Here is a 19,279-nt window from a genome sequence, read left to right on the forward strand (position 1 = left end):
CATGCTTTTAACATGGTTGGTTATAACATGGCTGGTTATAACATGGTAATAACATGGTTGGTTATAACATGGTTGGTTATAACATGGTTGGTTATAACATGGTTATAACATGGCTGGTTATAACATGGTTGGTTATAACATGGTTATAACATGGTTGGTTATAACATGATAATAACATGGTTGGTTATAACATGGTTGGTTATAACATGGTTATAACATGGTTGGTTATAACATGGTTGGTTATAACATGGTTATAACATGGTTGGTTATAACATGGTTGGCTATAACATGGTAATAACATGGTTGGTTATAACATGGTAATTACATGGTTGGTTATAACATGGTTATAATATGGTTGGTTATAACATGGTTGGTTATAACATGCTTATAACATGGTTGGTTATAACATGGTTATAACATGGTTGGTTATAACATGATAATAACATGGTTGGTTAAAACATGGTTATAACATGGTTTGTTATAACATGGTTATATGGTTGGTTATAACATGGTTGGTTATAACATGGCAATAACATGGTTGATTATAACATGGTTATAACATAGTTGGTTAAAACATGCTTATAACATGGTTGGTTATAACATGCTTATAACATAATAATCAAAGTGTTTTTATTGAGTTTTCAGAAAGCATATCATACATACAGAAAAGCTCGAACTCAAGTCCTACAACACAGTGTAAGACAAAACTATACCGAGACAGAGAAAAGAGAGAAAAAAATAAATAAAAAATATATATAAGGGGGGGGGGGGGGGGGGGGGAGTTGCCAGTTATGGAGTAGACGGAAACTCATCTTCAAAATAGGAAATGAAAAGCTGCCAGACCTTAAAGAATTTCTTGGTGTTGCCCTGTATAGTAAATCTGAGATGTTCTAATTTGAGGTGTGCCATCACCTCCTCCACCCTGCGTTTATGGGATGGCGGTGTTGCCTCCTAGCCAACCATGAGGTGAATGCTATTGCCTTCCTCTGAGAGGCTGTTAGTTGAGTTTCCCTCGGTGCCACACCAAAGATGGCTGTCAGAGGCATTGGTTCCATATCTTTATTATAAATGAATGAGAATGTTCTAAAGATATTAGCCCAAAAGTCTTTCAGCCTGGAACAAGACCAGAACATGTGGCATAAGTTGGCTGGCACCTGTTTACATCTGGGGCAGGTCGGATCGGCCCCCTGGTACATTCTTGCCAGTTTCTCCCTTGACAAGTGGAGTCTGTGTAACACCTTGAACTGTATCAATCCATGTCTTACACATACAGAAGCAGAGTGTACTAGATCTACAGCCCCTCCCCAGTCAACCTCTGAAATGTCCAGCCCCAATTCTTCCTCCCATTTCCTTCTTACATTGTCCAGGGAGGGGGAAGCCACATTCACAATATTTGCATATAGCGTGGAGATTGTCCCCTTAGCAGTCGGATCTGTGTCCATCAGCTCGTCTATCCAACTGCTTTGTGGAAGCTCGAGGGAGGGACTGAATGACTTTTTCACAAAGTCCCGAACCTGGAAATATCTAAAGTAATTAGTCTTGGAGGAGATTCCATAGTCCTTTTCCAGTTGAGCAGCAGACATAAAAGTACCATTTTTAAAAAGATGTTTGACACATTCCACCCCAGCTCTATGCCATTCCCTAAAGGCTGTTCCCCCGAGGGCTGGGGGAAACAAGTGATTTCCATAGATGGGAGCAGATAGGAGGGCATTTCTGTTTTTAAAATGTGATCTGAATTGAGTCCAAATTTTCAAAGAATTAGATACCACCGGGTTGTTTGTGTAAAGATGTTTGCTCAAGGGTAGAGGAGCGCAGACCAGGGAGCGCAGGGACACTGGGCTAGAGACATACCTTTCCATATGAACCCATATTGGGGTTTCATCCTCATCTAACTCTTTGACCCAAAATAACAACTTATGTATATTAGCAGCAAAATAATAGTGCATATAGTTCGGCAGAGCCAGGCCTCCCTCTTCTTTCTGTCTCTCAAGAAACTCCCTTCTTATCCTGGGGACTGTTTTTTCCCAAATAAAGGCAGACGTACATTTGTTCAATTCCTTAAAAAATGATTTAGGAATGAAAATCGGTATCGTCTGAAATAAATAGAGGAGCCGTGGCATTATATTCATTTTAACAGAATTTACCTTCCCTGCTAATGATAAGGGGAGCGATGCCCACCTTTCCATATCTAATTTTGCTTTGTCCAGTGCAACTTTAAAGTTATAGTCCAGTAAATCTTTATACTTACTAGTTACATTAACACCTAAATATATGAATCTATCCTTATGTATTGCAAAGGGATAGGCCCGGAAAGAAAGTTTCCTCGCCTGTTTATTAATAGGGAAAAGAACACTTTTGTCTAAATTAATTTTATAGCCCGACACCCTCCCAAAATCTTTGATAATACCAAGGGCCACCGGGATACTAATGGCAGGGTTTGACAGGAAAAGGAGGAGATCGTCAGCATATAAGGACAGCCTATGGTTTTGTGTCCCCCTTTGTATCCCTACCAATTCAGCAGCCTGTCTCAGCATCATCGGAAGGGGTTCAATTGCCACATCAAAGAGCAGGGGTGACAAAGGGCACCCCTGTCTTGTTCCCCGGAATAGAGAGAAGGGTTCAGATATGATATTATTCGTTCTCACCATAGCCTGGGGGCTCGAATAAATTATTTTAATCCACGAGCAAAATGTTGGACCAAAGCCGAATCTCTCGAGGGCCATAAATAGATAGTAATGTGGGCATCTAGGGATATCACAATCTCTGGCATAATGTTATCTTCAGCAGTATATACTACATTGAACAGACGGCGGAGATTGCTGGAGAGTTGTCTACCTGCAACAAACCCTGTCTGATCAGGATGTATTATCTTACTTATAACAAGCTCAATTTTAGCTGCCAGTACTTTGGTCAGTATTTTATAATCACATCCAAGTAAACTTACCGGGCGATATGACTCACATTTAAGTGGGTCCTTATTCTTCTTAAGGAGTACAGAGATCAAGGCCTGTGACATTGTTTGGGGCAGAGCTTTTTTATCAAGAACTTCCTTAAATACTCTGCAAAGCAAGGGAATCAGTGCGGGAGCAAATGTTCTATAAAACTCACTTGGGTACCCATCAGGGCCCGGCGCTTTTCCTGTCTTCATACTCCGAATTGCTTTGTCTATCTCTGTGGCAGATATGGGCCCCTCTAACCTATCTCTATCTGCTGCCTCTAGTGGTGGTATTTCAAGGTTTTCAAAAAAATTCTTCACTCGGTCCCTATCATTTAGTTCTGAGGTATACAAGTCCTCATAAAAAGATTTAAATTGATTGTTAATCCCCTTCTGATGTATAATTTTATTACCCACATTATCTCCTATCTCTACTATCATACCAGCAGCTGCTGATTGTTTCAGCTGGTAGCTCAGGAGTTTACCGGCACGCTCACCATGCTCATAGAGAGCTTGTCTTGACCTAAGATATGAATCCTCCTCGCGCTGACTTGTCAGAATGTCATATTCAGTCTGGAGCAAAATCCTTTTTCTATGTAGCTCCTCAGATGGAGTCATAGAATTTGCCCGGTCAACTTCTTTTATTGCTTTCATTAATTCTGTGGTACGTTTCATTCTTCTTTTCCTTTCACCAGCACTGTATGAAATGATTTGTCCGCGTATATACGCTTTTAATGGTTCCCATAAAGTGCCACTGCTTATATCAGGAGTATCATTAAGATTAACATGCTTATAACATGGTTGGTTATAACATGGCTGGTTATAACATGGTTGGTTATAACATGATAATAACATGGTTGGTTATAACACGGTTATAACATGGTTGGTTATAACATAGTTATAACATGGTTGGTTTGTACATGGTTGGTTATGACATGGTTATAACATGGTTTGTTGTAACATGGCTGGTTATAACATGTTTATAACATGGATGTAACATGGTTGGTTATAACATGGTTATAACATGGTTGGTTATGACATGGTTATAACATGGTTGGTTGTAACATTGTTGGTTATAAAATGGTTGGTTATAACATGGTTGGTTATAACATGGTTGGTTATAACATGATTGGTTTTAACATGGTTATAACATGGTTGGTTATAAAATGATAATAACATGGTTGGTTATAACATGGTTATAACATGGTTGGTTATAACATGGTTATAACATGGTCGATTATAACATGGTTATAACATAGTTGGTTAAAACATGTGTATAACATGATTGTAACATGGTTGGTTATAACATGGTTATAACATGGTTGGTTATAACATGGTTATAACATGATTGGTTTTAACATGGTTATAACATGGTTGGTTATAACATGGTTGGTTATAACATGGCTGGTTATATCATGATAATAACATGGTTGGTTATAACATGGTAATAACATGGTTGGTTATAACATAGTTATAACATGGTTGGTTATAACATGGTTGGTTATAACATGGTTGTAACATGGTTGGTTATAACATGGTTACAACATGGTTGGTTGTAACATGGCTGGTTATAACATGTTTATAACATGGTTCTAACATTGTTGTTATAACATGGTAATAACATGGTTGGTTGTAACATTGTTGGTTATAACATGGTTGGTTATAACATGGTTGATTATAAGATGTTTAGAAAATGGTTTTAACATGGTTGGTTATAACATGTTTATAACATGGTTGTAACATGGTTGTAACATGTTTAGCCTGCCGCGGCCATTGGTTGGAGTAGCCGCAACACATTGTCAACAGAAAGTTGCTCTTTGTAGGTTTTATTGGATTATTTATAAATAGATGAGTTTTATTGATGATAGTTTTGTAGTTTGCTGTTGCCTTTTACCACCCGCTTTTAGATTAAGCCTTTGGCTACACGAGCACATTTTGTTCAGGAGTTTTGTTCCCCTGTTAGGTTTTAGCAGTACAGCTGCACAAGGCGTTGTACTGATTTTCTTTCTAGTTTTTGTGCATCAGGCGGCTGAAGCCATTGGCTTGGGAGTACCGCCGCAGTTTGTGTTTAAGACAGTTTGTCTTTCTCACAGCTGACGGTATGGAGGTACATAAATACCCACCGCTAGTATGTACGGAAGACTAGGTTAAGTTAGTTAGGTTTAATAGGCAGTTAGTGGGGGATATCGCTCCTGTCAATTGTGTATGGCCAGGGTTTATGAAATGAATGTCATCAAGTTGATGCTTTGGAATGAAGCTGGGTGTCATAGGTGCAGTTCAGCGTTTGGATTTTTTGTAATATTTTAAAGAAAAATGGAGACACACCAATTAACACAATGTGGTGATGTGGATGGAAAGAAAAGACAGCCGAAACCGACTGCTAAGGCTTTGGAGAATCAGATTGAAAGGCTGCAAACAGAACGTCACACTAAGATTAATAAAATTAAAAAGGTCGTAAAAATTATTAAAGAGTTAAAGCAATCTGAGGATAATGTTTCAACTGTTCAGGCTCAGTTAGAGAATTTGTCTGTGTTGCTTAATGAGGCAACTCATCTGCATGAAACCTTGCTTCCTTTGCTTCCTCAAGAAGAGCAAGAAAAACAAACTGCTTGGTTTATAAGTGTGCGAGCACATAATACTGAGTTTATGGAAGAGATAAAGAAATGGCTTCATGATGCAAAGGGAAACCCTCAGAGCAAAAGTCAGGTGTCTGAGCTTGATTTGCCACATTTAAATCCACCTGGTGTTGATTCCTCTGATGTATTACCTGCTGGAAATGGTTCTGGTGCTTCTAAGATCGCCGGGAATGTTGGTAAAGGTGCTGCGATAGATTATGTTAATCCAAGTGATAGCATCTCTAATGTTGGAAACAAAAGTTGTAGGAAAAGCAAATCATCACTCAGTGGCTCAATGGTTTCATCTGCCTTGTCAGCACGCATAACGGCAGAGGCTGACATGGCTGCCCTTCTTGTTCGACAGAGGTTGTTGAAAGAAAAGCATGCTTTGGAAGAACAAGAAATGCAGCTTAAGAAAAGAAAGGAGCTGCTTGACTTAGAAACAGAAATAGCAGCCTCAACAGCAAAGGTGAATGTTTTAAAAACTTCTGAAATGTCCCGAGTCTCAAGTGCTGCTAATGTTAAATCTGATGGAATGAATTCGTATTTAGAACGAGAGCAGGGGCGTTTAGCCGTTTTAAATCCTAATGCTCCGACGTTCAAACCTGTGTTACCAGAACAACCATATCAGGGTGTGGATGCTAGTGATCATCAAGCACAGGTATTGGATGTAAGGCCCAAGTTTAAAAATACTTTTCAACCCAAGGTCGTTTCATTGGAAAGGGCAGAGACAAAGTTACATCAAGTATTTCCAGGTGCAGTTTCAACTACTCAGATGATTTCGCAGTCTCACGCACAATCAAAACCTCTCACACATACAGTGCAAGGTGGTGAGGGTCATGATCATCTAGTCACAGTTTTGAAGAAACAAAATGAAATTACAACTTTATTAGCTGAGCAGCAGTCTCTGTTTTTGTTACCAAGGCGTGACATTCAGTTATTTGATGGCGATCCTTTGCAATATCAAACATTTATGAGAGCTTTTGAGCACATGGTGGAGAGTCAAACTCACAGTGCTAAGGATTGTTTATATTTTCTCGAGCAATATACTAAAGGCCATCCAAGAGAAATGGTCAGAATGTCATGGATCGCTGTGTGGCAGGCAGGAGGAGGACCCAAAATGCAAAACTCACAGACACGGGGATGAACTCAAAAAATCACAGCTTTAATGCTGGAGAGGCAGAACGTAGGAAATACAAAACTAAACTGGGAAAATTAAATACAAAGCTCGCCAAGAGACACAGGGAGGAACACACACAACATGAGGGAGAACGCGACACAGAACTGAGGGAGACGCAGACATAAATGCACAGAGGGTTAACGAGGGAAGTGGGAGCACACGGGGAACACAGGTGACACTGATAATTATAACAAGACACGGCAGGAGTGAACACAACACTAACGGGAGACGGGCAAAGTAAAACAGGAAGTACAGAGGTTCAGACAGGAGGAGAGAGAGCACGGGGAACATGGCCTAAGGAACGAAATACAAAAATACAAGGAACTAAGAATACTGGGCCCACATGGCCCAGGACCATGACATCACCCCCCCCTTAAGGGGTGGCACCAGACAGCCCAAACACAGAAAAACAAAACCAAACAGAAAACGACCCAGGGCGGGCGGCGGGGGCCCAGGACGGAGGGCTCGGAACAGAAAACAAAAGAGCACAGCAAACACCGGAGCCCAAGAAAAACAACCCAAAAACACAGTGCAGTTCAGGGGGCCGACCATGCGGACGGCAACGGTGGAGACGTGGAAACAGTTTAGGGGGCCGGCCACGCGGAAGGCGGCGGCGGCGGCGAAGGAGACGACGGAGCAGTTCAGGGGGCCGGCCGCGCGGAAGGCAGCGGCGGCGACGAAGGAGACGACGGAGTAGTTCAGGGGGCCGGCCACGCGGAAGGCAGCAGCGGCTCTCCAGTGTTAGGCGTGCTGGCCATGGCCCGGTGGGCACAGGACCAGACAAGGCAGGACCAGATGAGGCAGGACCAGACGAGGCAGGACCAGACTGTGGCGATGCGGGGGCCGGACCAGGCGTCGCTGCAGAGGCTGAGGCTGGACCAGGCGACGGCGAAGCAGGAGCTGAGGCTGGACCAGGCGACGGCGAAGCAGGAGCTGAGGCCGAGGCCGGACCGGGCGGAGCAGAGGCCGAGGCCGGACCGGGCGGAGCAGAGGCCGGGGCCGGACCAGGCGGAGCAGATGACGGGGCCGGACCGGGCGATGACGGGGCCGGACCAGGCGACGCACAGGCTGGAGCTCGACCGGGCGATGACGGGGCCGGACCAGGCGTGGCAGAGGCTGAGGCTGGGCCAGACGAGGACGAAGACTCTGAGGCTGGGCCAGACGAGGACGAAGACTCTGAGGCTGGGCCAGACGAGGCACAGGCTGGAGCTGCAGCAGGCGAAGCACAGGCTGGAGCAGAAGCAGAAGGTGGCTGGATGGGCTCCTCGGGCCCTCCAGCGGAGACAGGAGGCTGAACGGGCCCCTCGGACCCTCCAGCGGAGACGGGAGGCTGAACGGGCCCCTCGGACCCTCCAGCGGAGACGGGAGGCTGAACGGGCCCCTCGGACCCTCCAGCGGAGACGGGTGGCTGAACGGGCTCCTCGGGCCCCCCAGCTGACGAGGTAGATGGCGGCGTGGGAGCCGCGGAGTCCTGGATGAGCTCATCCGAGCTCCCAGCAGGAGCTGATGCAGAGCCAGAGAGATTTGGGACCCCTGGCTGAATGTTAAGCTGACCAGCGGACCGTACTGCTATCGGGGACTGGGCTACTGGAGACGCGGGGAGCTGAGCTACTGGGGCCTGCGCTACAGGCGGCACTGGAGCTACTGGGGCCTGCGCTACAGGCGGCACTGGAGCTACTGGGGCCTGCGCTACAGGCGGCACTGGGGGCTTTGGAAACTGAACTGAGGGTGGCTGCGGGGGAGCTAACTGAGCTGGGAGTAGCTGTGGGCGAGCTAACTAAGCTGGGAGTAGCTGTGGGGGAGCTAACTGAGCTACCGGACACGCAGGTGAAATAGATAACTGCACGGGAGACTGAACTGGGGGCGTCTGCACTGGCACAGGGGACTGAACTGGTGTCTGTTGTAACGGAGGTGGTGGGAGTGGAGCTGATGACTTCACGGGAGAATGAGCCAGAGGTGAGTGCACAGGAGACTGAGCTAGAGGTAGCAGTGACAGTTGGGGGGAAAGTGGTACTGGTGATTGAGTGGATGACTGGACTACAGGTGGCTGCTGAGCAGGTGACGCTGGAAACTGTGCTACAGACGGGAAAACTGAGCTAAGGTTAACTGAGGAGGTAGCTGAGTGGCAGACTGAACCGAAGGAGACTGAAGTGGTGGTAGGGGTGAAAACGGAGCTTGTGGTGGAGTTAACGACTGTGCTAGCGAGGATACAGGAGACGGAGCTAGCGCTTCTGGCTGGGCAGCTAAGTGAAAAAACACAGCCCCGGAATAAACAGTCCCGCAGTCAGGAAACTCCTGTTTGTCCCTTCCACTCACCACAGCTGGCAACTCAGAAGTCTCGGGGTCTGGCTGTGGCGGTGGGTGTCGGCGGCGTGAACGCCGTTTTCTCCGGGAAGGGGGAGGAGCTGAGCCGGGCCGCGAATCCTCCAGCGGACCGGGCTGAACGTCCTCCGACTCTTCCCACCGGAGAAGCAGTTCCGGGCGGATGCCTACGGTGGACACGAGGAAGTCCCGGATGTGGGGGTGTAGCGCGCCGAATAACCAGGGGAGTCCGGACACCATCCTCTGTAGGCGGATGGCTACGGTCTCCCGGTAACCTCCTCTTGGCAGCGCTCCCCACTCCTGACAGTGGTATTCCACCGTGTAAATCAGGTCCTCACGGAGCTCGGCAGAGGGGTTGTGAGCTGCTGGGTCCATGTCGTGGTCGCGTTCTTCTGTCATGGATCGCTGTGTGGCAGGCAGGAGGAGGACCCAAAATGCAAAACTCACAGACACGGGGATGAACTTAAAAAATCACAGCTTTAATGCTGGAGAGGCAGAACGTAGGAAATACAAAACTAAACTGGGAAAACTAAATACAAAGCTCGCCAAGAGACACAGGGAGGAACACACACAACATGAGGGAGAACGCGACACAGAACTGAAGGAGACGCAGACATAAATGCACAGAGGGTTAACGAGGGAAGTGGGAGCACACGGGGAACACAGGTGACACTGATAATTATAACAAGACACGGCAGGAGTGAACACAACACTAACGGGAGACGGGCAAAGTAAAACAGGAAGTACAGAGGTTCAGACAGGAGGAGAGAGAGCACGGGGAGAACACAGACATAACGGGCTGGGGAAAACATAGAATAAAACACAAAGAGAGACGAGGGCTCATAAATACACAGAGGGGCACACAGGGGGTAAGAGTCACGAAGGGAAAACACTTAGGGAACAACACAACAGGGCAACTCAGGAAACATGGCCTAAGGAACGAAATACAAAAATACAAGGAACTAAGAATACTGGGCCCACATGGCCCAGGACCATGACACAGAAGCTGTCAGTATATGCCTGCCAAGTATGGATATGCTAAAGCTAAATCTTTGCTCCAAGAGAACTTTGGCAATTCGCTGAAAATTGCTGCTGCCTACATTGAAAGGGTCAGTAAATGGCCACCTATAAAATCTGATGATGTGAAGGCTTTGCAGGAATATGGGTTTTTATTAAGGCAATGTTGTAATGCAATGGGAGACGTTGAGTCCTTGCATGAGTTGGATGTCTCTGCTAATATGCAAGCAGTTATAAAGAAGTTGCCTTATAAGCTCAGGGATAAGTGGAGGAATGTTGTCTGCGATCTGCAGGAAAGATTTCAACGTAAAGTGGTTTTTTGCGACGTTGTTGAGTTTGTCGAAAGGCAAGTTAAGATCGCAAGTGACCCATTGTTTAGAGATATACAGGATCCTCCAACAGACATCAGAAAAGAGGCGAGAAAGGATAAGTCTCAGTTTTACCCTAAGGCTAAGCGGAGTAGTTTTGCTACTACAGTGACCAAGGTGGAAGGGAAGATTGAGCCAGCATTGAGGCGAGAGAGTGGTTCAGTTGTGACCAAGGCTTGCTTGTTTTGTGGAGCAGGGCATATGTTGGATTTGTGTCCTTCATTTGAAAGAAAGTTGCACTTTGAAAGATTATCTTTTTTGAAAGAGAATGGCGTGTGTTTTGGTTGTCTGCGCATTGGGCACAGAAGCAAGGACTGTAGGAAACATCTCTTGTGTAAAGTTTGTAATCAGAAACACCCCACACTCTTACATATTCACTCCAAGCAGAGGGAAAGTGTTGCAGTGCAAACTATAGGAGGGAGAGAGCCACCAGATGAAGGTCCTTCATGTGCGGTGCAAAGCAGTGGTGTTACTGGGGCCGGTGAGCAAAATAGTGCTCTGTCCATAATACCAGTTAGAGTGAAGTCCAAGAAAGGTAATCAGTCACTGATAACCTATGCTTTTCTAGATCCTGGGAGCTCGGCTTCATTTTGTACGGAAGCACTCATGAATAGGCTGAATCTTTCAGGAAGGAAAACTGGCATTCTTTTGCAGACAATGGGTCAGGAGAAAATGGTCAGTAGTTACGTGGTTTCAGGTTTGGAAGTAGCTGGTTTGGATTTAGATCACTACTGTGACTTGCCTGACTTATTTACTCAGAAAACCATGCCTGTGCATCCATGTAATATTCCCCGACAGGAAGATCTCGACAGATGGCCACATTTGCGCCATATTAACATACTGGAGATAAAGTCCGGGGTAGACCTGTTGATCGGGACCAATGTGCCCAAGGCTTTGGAGCCATGGGATGTTATCAGAAGTCAAAATGGAGGTCCCTATGCAGTAAAAACTATGCTGGGTTGGACGGTGAATGGTCCTCTCAGAGAGGATCGTAAGACTGACATTTTTGATGTGAGTGTTAATAGGATTTCCGTGGCAAGATTGGATGAGCTGTGGGAACGTCAAATGAAGACTGACTTCCCAGAATGTATTCAGGATGAGCAATTTGCTTTGTCTAGAGAAGATCAGCAGTTTATGAAGTCAGTGATGGATTCTGCTAAGTTGGTTAATGGTCATTACACCATTGGTTTACCTTTTAGGTGCAATCAGGTAAAAATGTCAAATAATAGGAAGGCTGTAGAACAGCGAGCTATGAGCCTTAAATGGAAGTCTATCAAGGATGATTCCTGGTTGTCAGGGCCAAAGTTTCTCGTTGAACCAGAAATTAATTGGCCAGTGAACCTTGATTTTGGAAAGATCTCTTTTAATGATCCAGAGATTAAAACGGCCATTTTCGTTCATGCTGTTGATGCAAATGAATACAAGAGTGCATCAATCAGGGACATCAAGAAGGCCTACAGAAAGCTGGCTTTGCAGTTACACACCGACAGAAACCAAGACGACCCGCAAGCCCTGGACAAGTTTGCAGATTTGGGGGCAGCCTATGAGGTCCTCTCAGATAAGGAGAAAAGGAAACAGTATGACGTGTATGGAGAGTACGAGCTCAAAGAGGGTCACCACAGCTCTCGCAGCAATATCTTCTCCAGTTTCTTTGGTGATTTTGGGTTCATGTTTGGTGGCAACCGACAGCAACAGGACAGGAATATTCCCAGAGGAAATAACATAATACTGGACCAGGAGATTACACTGGAAGAAGTGTACTCTGTGAACTTTGTGGGTGGCAAACGTGCGTTGAAAGAGGCAGTGGAAGGATGGAATCAGGCACAGATTCATGAGACGCTGCTGCAAAAGGGCATAAAGTGGATCTTTAATCCTCCTGCTGGTTCCCATCATGGCGGTGTTTGGGAACGTCTCATTAGGTCTGTCAGGAAGGTGTTAAATTCCATTTTGAAAGTGCAGAATTTGGACGAAGAAGGCCTTTGTACAGTTCTTTGTGAGGCAGAGGCTATTATGAACAGTAGACCAATAACTAAAGCCTCTACTGATCCTAATGATTTGGAGGTCTTGACTCCTAACCATCTGTTGTTGCTTAAGACCAAGCCATTGATACCACCAGGAGTGTTTCAGAAGGGGGACGTGTATGGACGACGTCGATGGAGGCAAGTTCAGTACATGTCTGACCTGTTCTGGAAGCGCTGGGTCAAGGAGTACCTGCCCCAGCTTCAAGAGCGTCAGAAGTGGCGGAGAATCGGACGGAACTTCATTCCTGGGGATGTGGTTATCGTTGTCGATGATTCTGTGCCTCGTAACTCTTGGGTGACTGGAAGGATTGTGGAAGCAATTTCTGACAGTAAAGGTCTTGTACGTCGGGTTCGTGTTAAGACAAAGACTGGTTGTTTGGACAGGCCGATCACTAAAGTGTGTCTTCTACAGGAAACAGAAGAGTCATGAAAATTGACTTTTTTCAAATATCTATTTGCATTAATGTATATTTATTTATTTGGAATTGAAATTGTATCTTTGAATGTTTGATAAAAGATTGATCATGTTTATCAGTATGTCTCCTACATGGTAAGTATGATGTAATTATTGCTCTAAAATAATTAGGGGCCGGTATGTAGGAGCCATATGAGTTGTTTCCGTCTGACTAAGTGGGTTGGTTTAAATGGACTCACTGTATTGGTGCATGGGTGTGGGGCGTGTCTCATGGGTGTGGTAGATAATAAATGTGGTTGCACTCACCTGTTCACTTCACCTGATGTAGATGAGCAGAAGGTAGGGTGAGCACGAGGCAAAACTTTCTGTTGACCGCAACATATCGCAACATATCGCAACATGTCGCAATTTGAATGATTTGATATTCTGTGCGTTTGTTTGACAGTTGATCCCATGTGCTGATTTGTAGTTTGGACAGTGGCATGTGTAAATAAAGAAGCAAATGATACAGAAGTGTTCTGTGCGTTAATTGTTGCGCGTCATCGGTGTCCTCATGTTTAGCCTGCCGCGGCCATTGGTTGGAGTAGCCGCAACAATTGGTTTTAACATGGTTATAACATGGTTTGTTATAACATGGTTGGTTATAACATGGTTATAACATGGTTGGTTATAAAATGGTAATAACATGGTTGGTTATAACATGGTTATAACATGGTCGATTATAACACGGTTATAACAAAGTTGGTTAAAACACGTTTATAACATCATTGTAACATGGTTGGTTATAACATGGTTATAACATGGTTGGTTATAACATGGTTATAACATGATTGGTTTTAACATGGTTATAACATGGTTGGTTATAACATGGCTGGTTATATCATGATAAATACATGGTTGGTTATAACATGGTAATAACATGGTTGGTTATAACATAGTTATAACATGGTTGGTTATAACATGGTTGGTTATAACATAGTTGGTTAAAACATGACTGGTTATAAAATGGTTATAACATGGTTGGTTATAACATGGTTGTAACATGGTTGGTTATAACATGGTTATAACATGGTTGGTTATAACATGGTTGGTTATAACATAGTTGGTTAAAACATGACTGGTTATAAAATGGTTATAACATGGTTGGTTATAACATGGTTGTAACATGGTTGGTTATAACATGGTTACAACATGGTTGGTTGTAACATGGCTGGTTATAACATGTTTATAACATGGTTGTAACATGGTTGGTTATAACATGGTTGGTTATAACATGGTTGGTTATAACATGGTAATAACATGGTTGGTTATAACATGGTTATAACACGGTTGGTTGTAACATTGTTGGTTATAACATGGTTGGTTATAACATGGTTGGTTATAACATGGTTATAACATGGTTGGTTATAACATGGTTATAACAAGGTTGGATGTAACATGGCTGGTTATAGCATGTTTATAACATGGTTGTAACATGGTTGGTTATGACATGGTTATAACATGGTTAGTTATAACATGGTTATAACATGGTTAGTTATAACATGGTTATAACATGGTTGGTTATAAAATGATAATAACATGGTTGGTTATAACATGGTTATAACATGGTTGGTTATAACATGGTTATAACATAGTTGGTTAAAACATGTTTATAACATGATTGTAACATGGTTGGTTATAACATGTTTATAACATGGTTGGTTATAACATGGTTATAACATGATTGGTTTTAACATGGTTATAACATGGTTGGTTATAACATGGCTGGTTATAACATGATAATAACATGGTTGGTTATAACATGGTAATAACATGGTTGGTTATAACATAGTTATAACATGGTTGGTTATAACATGGTTGGTTATAACATGGTTATAACATGGTCGATTATAACACGGTTATAACAAAGTTGGTTAAAACACGTTTATAACATCATTGTAACATGGTTGGTTATAACATGGTTATAACATGGTTGGTTATAACATGGTTATAACATGATTGGTTTTAACATGGTTATAACATGGTTGGTTATAACATGGCTGGTTATATCATGATAAATACATGGTTGGTTATAACATGGTAATAACATGGTTGGTTATAACATAGTTATAACATGGTTGGTTATAACATGGTTGGTTATAACATAGTTGGTTAAAACATGACTGGTTATAAAATGGTTATAACATGGTTGGTTATAACATGGTTGTAACATTGTTGGTTATAACATGGTTATAACATGGTTGGTTATAACATGGTTGGTTATAACATAGTTGGTTAAAACATGACTGGTTATAAAATGGTTATAACATGGTTGGTTATAACATGGTTGTAACATGGTTGGTTATAACATGGTTACAACATGGTTGGTTGTAACATGGCTGGTTATAACATGTTTATAACATGGTTGTAACATGGTTGGTTATAACATGGTTGGTTATAACATGGTAATAACATGGTTGGTTATAACATGGTTATAACACGGTTGGTTGTAACATTGTTGGTTATAACATGGTTGGTTATAACATTGTTGGTTATAACATGGTTATAACATGGTTGGTTATAACATGGTTATAACAAGGTTGGATGTAACATGGCTGGTTATAGCATGTTTATAACATGGTTGTAACATGGTTGGTTATGACATGGTTATAACATGGTTAGTTATAACATGGTTATAACATGGTTAGTTATAACATGGTTATAACATGGTTGATTATAACATGGTTGTAACATGGTTGGTTATAACATGGTTATAACATGGTTGGTTATAACATGGTTGGTTATAACATAGTTGGTTAAAACATGACTGGTTATAAAATGGTTATAACATGGTTGGTTATAACATGGTTGGTTATAACATGATAATAACATGGTTGGTTATAACATGGTAATAACATGGTTGGTTATAACATGGTAATAACATGGTTGGTTATAACATAGTTATAACATGGTTGGTTATAACATGGTTGGTTATAACATGGTTATAACATGGTTGGTTATAACATGGTTGGTTATAACATAGTTGGTTAAAACATGACTGGTTATAACATGATAATAACATGGTTGGTTATAACATGGTAATAACATGGTTGGTTATAACATAGTTATAACATGGTTGGTTATAACATGGTTGGTTATAACATGGTTGTAACATGGTTGGTTATAACATGGTTGTAACATGGTTGGTTATAACATGGTTGTAACATGGTTGGTTATAACATGGTTATAACATGGTTGGTTATAACATAGTTGGTTATAACATGCTTATAACATGGTTGTAACATGGTTGGTTATAACATGGTTACAACATGGTTGGTTGTAACATGGCTGGTTATAACATGTTTATAACATGGTTGTAACATGGTTGGTTATAACATGGTTGGTTATAACATGGTTGGTTATAACATGGTAATAACATGGTTGGTTATAACATGGTTATAACACGGTTGGTTGTAACATTGTTGGTTATAACATGGTTGGTTATAACATTGTTGGTTATAACATGGTTGGTTATAACATGGTTGGTTATAACATGGTTATAACAAGGTTGGATGTAACATGGCTGGTTATAGCATGTTTATAACATGGTTGTAACATGGTTGTTTATGACATGGTTATAACATGGTTAGTTATAACATGGTTATAACATGGTTGGTTATAAAATGATAATAACATGGTTGGTTATAACATGGTTATAACATGGTTGGTTATAACATGGTTGATTATAACATGGTTATAACATAGTTGGTTAAAACACGTTTATAACATGATTGTAACATGGTTGGTTATAACATGTTTATAACATGGTTGGTTATAACATGGTTATAACATGATTGGTTTTAACATGGTTATAACATGGTTGGTTATAACATGGCTGGTTATAACATGATAATAACATGGTTGGTTATAACATGGTAATAACATGGTTGGTTATAACATAGTTATAACATGGTTGGTTATAACATGGTTGGTTATAACATGGTTATAACATGGTTGGTTATAACATGGTTGGTTATAACATAGTTGGTTAAAACATGACTGGTTATAACATGATAATAACATGGTTGGTTATAACATGGTAATAACATGGTTGGTTATAACATAGTTATAACATGGTTGGTTATAACATGGTTATAACATGGTTGGTTATAACATGGTTGGTTATAACATAGTTGGTTAAAACATGACTGGTTATAACATGATAATAACATGGTTGGTTATAACATGGTAATAACATGGTTGGTTATAACATAGTTATAACATGGTTGGTTATAACATGGTTGGTTATAACATGGTTGTAACATGGTTGGTTATAACATGGTTGTAACATGGTTGGTTATAACATGGTTATAACATGGTTGGTTATAACATGGTAATAACATGGTTGGTTATAACATGGTTGGTTATAACATGGTTGGTTATAACATGGTTATAACATGGTTGGTTATCACATGGTTGGTTATAACATAGTTGGTTAAAACATGACTGGTTATAAAATGGTTATAACATTGTTGGGTATAACATGGTTGTAACATGGTTGATTATAACATGGTTGTAACATGGTTGGTTATAACATGGTTATAACATGGTTGGTTATAACATGGTTGGTTATAACATAGTTGGTTAAAACATGACTGGTTATAAAATGGTTATAACATGGTTGGTTATAACATGGTTGGTTATAACATGATAATAACATGGTTGGTTATAACATGGTAATAACATGGTTGGTTATAACATGGTAATAACATGGTTGGTTATAACATAGTTATAACATGGTTGGTTATAACATGGTTGGTTATAACATAGTTGGTTATAACATAGTTGGTTAAAACATGACTGGTTATAAAATGGTTTTAACATGGTTGGTTATAACATGGTTGGTTATAACATGATTATAACATAGTTGGTTAAAACATGACTGGTTATAAAAGGGTTATAACATGGTTGGTTAAAACATGGTTATAACATGGTTGTTAATAACATGGTTGTATCATGGTTGGTTATAACATGGTTATATGTTTGGTTATAACATGGTTGTAACATGGTTGGTTATAACTTGGCTGGTTATAACATGATAATAACATGGTTGGTTATAACATGGTTATAACATGGTTAGTTATAACATGGCTGGTTATAACATGATTATAACATAGTTGGTTAAAACATGACTGGTTATAAAAGGGTTATAACATGGTTGGTTAAAACATGGTTATAACATGGTTGTTAATAACATGGTTGTAACATGGTTGGTTATAACATGGTTAAATGTTTGGTTATAACATGGTTGTAACATGGTTGGTTATAACATGGTTATAACATGGTTGGTTATAACATGGTTGGTTTTAACATGGTTATAACATGGTTGGTTATAACATGGTTATAACATCTTTGATTATAACATGGTTATAACATAGTTGGTTATAACACATTTATAACATGGTTGTAGCATGGTTGGTTATAACATGGTTGGTTATAACATGGTTATAACATGATTGATTATAACATGCTTATAACATAGTTGGTTATAACATGGCTGGTTGTAACATGGTTGGTTATAACATGGTTATATGGTTGGTTATTACATGGTTGGTTATAACATGGCAATAACATAGTTGGTTATAACATGGCTATAACATGGTTGGTTATAACATGCTTATAACATGGTTGTAACATGGTTGGTTATAATATGGTTATCAGAATCAGAATCAGAAACTTTATTGTCATTGTCACGAGAACAACGAAATGAAGAATGGTTTGGTTGATAACAGACATCCCATTGCTCTGTAACATTAACTGACTGTCCATATCAACTTTAAACTCTTTGTCATAAATCTCTAATTTTGCACGTGCTGCTTGCCTTTCTTTTTCTGCTTGTAAACGCTCTAGTTCAGACCTTTGTGCAACCGGAGGTAAGCTCTCTGGTAAGCTCTAAGAGGTAAGCTCTTACTGCTGCCGGAGGTAAGCTCTTACTGTAGCGAACCCCCCCCCCCCCGAATGAAGGATGACACTTTACTGATGACGTTTTGAAGGTTTAATGGCAGTAAACCATCAATCTCACCGTAAGAACTGAGGAGGTATACATAGAAACAGCATGTAAGCAAAATAATCCACACTCTTACAATCGTAAACCTTATAACATGAAGTTCGTTTCAACGTAACATTTAACAAATGTAGCGACTGTCACAAAAACATCTAAACGTGTCCTCATTTATATCATAACCATACCTTGTGCCTCTATCAAGGGGGCTGCTAATGACAAAAGAAATCTCCATAGGCTCCGTTAAGCCATCACATTTCAAAACTCCCGCGACTGCTGCTGAAAACTGCACCAAAAACAGTTTTACAGGAAATCGTCCCATCAAAATAAAAGCTTCTACACACAAACAGGAAGTTGGTAGTAGAA

This window comes from Diplotaxodon limnothrissa, linkage group LG3 (genome assembly GCF_057381915.1).
Source record: "Diplotaxodon limnothrissa isolate DT_005_m linkage group LG3, D_limnothrissa_male_GT1.1, whole genome shotgun sequence".
In the NCBI taxonomy this organism is placed as follows: Eukaryota; Metazoa; Chordata; class Actinopteri; order Cichliformes; family Cichlidae; genus Diplotaxodon; species Diplotaxodon limnothrissa.